Below are 4358 nucleotides of genomic sequence, written 5' to 3'. Positions count from 1 at the left end.
ACTCTTTCCTAAAGGATCCTGTACTAGGAGATCATTTATTAATCCTGTCTCATTACACAGTACCAGATCTAAGATAGCCTGCTCCCTGGTTGGTTCTGCAACATACTGTTCAAGGAAATCATCCCAGATACAACCTATAAACTCTTCCTCAAGGCATAACACTTAAACTTGTTCACAAACTTTCGGTGGGCTTTTGCTCTGCGACTTTCAGTTATTAGAGAGCCAAAACAGAGCAGCTCCTTCTACAGGGGATTGGGGGCCGTGTGTGAACAAAGCAAGCAACTGTGCATTTCCTTAACCAATCAGATTGAAGAATCCTTACTGAGGCATGCAGCATCTGAAGAAGGAAGTTTTGGTTAGAATAATTAATTCAATGCCAATTCATGTACAGAAAGCGAAATAAAGAGTAGGAAAGAAAGATGGGATTAATGGATATAAAAGAGACAGATAGAAAAAGTAAAAAAATACATTTTTATTTTATTTAAATCTCCAACATGAACTAAAATCTGAAGGAACGGAACTCCATACTAGTAAAAGTTAATTGTCAGCGAGATTGTTTGTCAGTAATTAAGATTTATCACGCCGTTAAAAATACACTTGCACTGGAATGAACAAGCCCTGACTTTTTCTAGCATCTTTAGTGGGTAGCTATCATATAAATGCCGCAAATTCACATCCTTCCATGTATTTGAATGCCGAGTCTCTCGGTGACATACCGGTTATAGAGAAGCTTTTGTAGGAGCAGGGCAACTCTGACAGCAACTTCCTGATTTCCACATTTAACTCCACGTGAGGATGTTGGAAGATGCTGTCCAATTTACTCATTAATAATGGTGAACGCTGACAGCTTCACCGTTGTTTTTACTGCAAAATCCGGGCCAATAAAACATCTGAAATTGCTTCACAAAGGCAGAATCAAAAAAAATGAATGGTTTTGAAAGAATGGCGTCATTGTTGAGGATCAGAAACCATTTACAATGTCATCTAGCATGGGGCCAGGAAGGGAAGTTGGGTGGTCATAGATTTAGTGGGAATGGGGTCGAGGGAGCGGGGATCTCATGGATGAGATGGGCCCTGAAATGGCATGGATGAGGTGGGAGCAAAGCTAAAAAGAAATGAGGGATCAGGATGAGGGCATGGAGCAGTCTGGGGGAAGTTTTGGCTTGGTGGGCAATAGGAACAGGAGGAAGTGAAGAGTGCAGAGATGAGGGGTAAGGGGTTTAAGGAGATGGTGGTGAACTGAAGCCTGGGGTTATCTTTGCTTCCAGGATGATCCTGGGGTAGCAGGCAGTTTTGGCAGAGGAAACTGAAGCCCAGTAGCGCTTGATGTGACCCAGCCACATCTGGCGACGGAGGGCTAAGCTAGTTGTGCACCACATATATCCTGGTCGTAAACAGAGGACAGGGAGGATACAATATGAAAGAATCCAAAATTAAAGTTTGAGGTCCTGTGGTGGGATGAAGTCATGAGTAGACAGTGTGCAGCTTGGAGCAGTCACATACCAGTCTTCAGGTTCATAGCATAGAGTGGAAAGGAAGTAGCTCCATGTACTGTTCAATGAGCAGAGTATCATGAGCACACTGGTGGAGGCTATTCAGTGGAATATGAGGGCCAAGGAGTAGAGTATCAACCATGAGCCAACAGAGGTTAATACCGGGAACAGCAGAGGTCTATCGTGGCCTCAGGTGTTATCAACTGAAAATGCTGAAAATACTCAGCAGGTCAGGCAGCATCTGTGGAGAGGAAAACAGAGTTAACTTTTCAGATCGATGACTGAAAGGAATTTCTTTTGATGCCGCTGAATGGCGGACCTGAGCGGGACCGGAGGCATAAAGGAGAGCTGAGAGAAGGCCAGGACACAGGTGAACCTGAGCAGGACCAGCAGCGTAAAGGAAAGCTGAGAGAAGGCCAGGACACAGGCGGACCTGAGCAGGACGGGAGGCATAAAAGAGAGCTGCGAGAAGGCCGGGACACAGGCGGACCTGAGCAGCACCGGCAGCAGAGGGAGCGACATGAAGGCGAGTTGAACAGCGAGTTTAAAAGAGAGAAAACAAGGAGTGAGGTCACAGGACAGCAGGTAGCTGATTGGTTGGTGAGTATTACAACTCCTTTGCTCTCTAGGTTAGGTAAGTGGATTAAATTCAGAACTGGGAGAGTATTAACTACGATAACTTTATTGAATTAATTACTTAAACTAAATTAACTAATTAAAACTACAAATTAAAAGTAAAATTAATCGTTGGTGGGAGTTGTATATAGGCTCCAAACAGTAGTTGTAATGTAGGGCAGAGTATAAATCAGGAAATTAGAAACGCCTGTAATCATGGGGGACTTTAATCTATACAAAGATTGGGCAAACCACATTTGTAGTAATAGTGTGGAGGAAGAATTCATGGAAAATATACAAGATAGTTTTCTAGATCAGTATGTTGAGGAACCAACTGGAGAACAGGTTATTTTAGATCGCATATTGTGCAATGAGAAAAGGTTCATTAATAAGTTTGTAGTTAAGGGGCCTTTAGGGTACAGTGACCATAATATGATAGAATTTTATGTTGAGTTTGAAAATGATTTAGTTAAATCTGAAAGTAGGGTCTTAAATCTAAACAAAGCAAACTACGTTGGTATGAAGGGCGAGTTGGCTAGGTTAGATTGGGAAACTACATTAAAAGGTATGACGGTAGACAAGCAATGGATAGCATTTAAAGAATTAATACATAATTTACAACAAATATACATTCCTTTAAGGCAAAAAAAAAACACAGGAAAAATGGTCCAACCGTGGCTAACAAGAGTGGTTAACGATAGTATTAGATCAAAGGAAAAGGCTTATAATGTTGCAAAAAAAAGTAGTGAGCCTGAATATTGGGAGGATTTTAGAATTCAGCAAGAGGATTAAAAAATTGAAGGGAAAATAGAATGAGAGTAAACTAGCAAGAGACATCAAAACAGATATGTAAAAAAACAGCAAATGCTGGAAATCTCTGCAGGCCAGGCAGCATTTGCAGGGAGACGAAACTCGCCTCAGATTGTTCATCCACAGCAAGTTTAAATATAATGTTTCTGCCTGGGATTGAACCAGGGACTTTTCGCGTGTAAAGCAAACGTGATAACCACTACACTACAGAAACCTCTGGTACAATAACCCCAACAGAGGGGAGGTGACCAGGGAGCTCCATCTGTGCTGATCGGCATTGTGTGTTGGCTCACCTAAAACAACTTCTGTCCTGCATTGAATGTTCTCAATCCTTCTCCTCCACTGCCCTTTCCAGAAATGTCAGGGATCACCCAGCCACCGTGTTCACTTCCACATCCTCACAGTGGGGCCACAGAGGCTCCTACCTTTCTATCCGCGATCAGCGAACTCACCCAGTTTACAAAATTAAACCCGGAATACATGCCCGGAAATGGACAGGAGAAGTCAGATAGTCTGTAAGCTCGGTCTATCACAGAAAGTATTGGTATTCATGGTGGTTACAGCAATTATTAATCATCTCACAGACCTCAATAATTTTTATGCGATTAATTGAACGAGGATTGAAACCAGGTTCCTTAAAGGCTGAGACGGGAGAAATTGTTATGGGCAATAAGGAAATGGCAGCGAAATTAATACTTTGTGTCTGTCTTCACGGAAGACGATGCACATAACTTGTCAAAAATAATGGAGAACCAAGGGTCTAATGAGAATGAGGAACCGAAAGAAATTAGTATTAGTAAAAAAAAGGTACTCGAAAAATTAATGAGACTGAAAGACGATAAATCCCCTGGACCTGATGGCCAACATCCTAGTGTTTTGAAAGAGTTGGCTATAGAGATAGTAGATGCATTGGTTGTCATCTTCCAAAATTCCATTGATTCTAGAACAGTTCCCACAGATTAGAAAGTAGAAAATGTAAGCCCACTATGTAAGAAAGGAGGGGGAGAGAAAACAGAGAACTACAATTTAGTTATCCTGACATCAGTAGTGGGGAAAATACAAGAATCTATTATTATGGATGTGGTAATAGAACATGTAGAAAATAATAATAATAATAATGGGCAGAATCAACACAGATTTATGAAAGGGAAATCATGTTTGACAAATCTGTTACAGTTTTTTGAGGTTGTAACGAGCAGAATAGATAAGGGGGAACCAGTGGATGTGGTGTATTTGGAGTTTCAGAAGGCATTCGATAAGGTGCCACACAAGAGGTTATTAAACAAAATTAGGGCCCATGGGATTGTGGTTAATATACGAGCACGTATTGAGGATTGGTTTATGGACTGAAATGAGAGTAGGAATAAACGTGTCATTTTTGGGTTGGCAGGCTGCAAGGTACCACAAGGATTGGTGCTTGGGCCTCAGCTATTCACAATA

General features: G+C 41.5%; 1 non-coding gene across 1 annotated transcript; it reads right to left on the bottom strand.

Annotated features, from left to right (window-relative positions):
• Nucleotides 1–3059: 3059 nt before the first annotated feature.
• Nucleotides 3060–3132, bottom strand: trnav-uac (transfer RNA valine (anticodon UAC)). Its single transcript has one exon. It is a non-coding gene; the product is annotated as a tRNA-Val (tRNA).
• Nucleotides 3133–4358: the final 1226 nt, after the last annotated feature.

The sequence above is a fragment of the Pristiophorus japonicus genome, chromosome 12, assembly GCF_044704955.1.
Source record: "Pristiophorus japonicus isolate sPriJap1 chromosome 12, sPriJap1.hap1, whole genome shotgun sequence".
NCBI lineage: Eukaryota > Metazoa > Chordata > Chondrichthyes > Pristiophoridae > Pristiophorus > Pristiophorus japonicus.
This window is presented reverse-complemented; position numbering and strand designations above follow the sequence as displayed.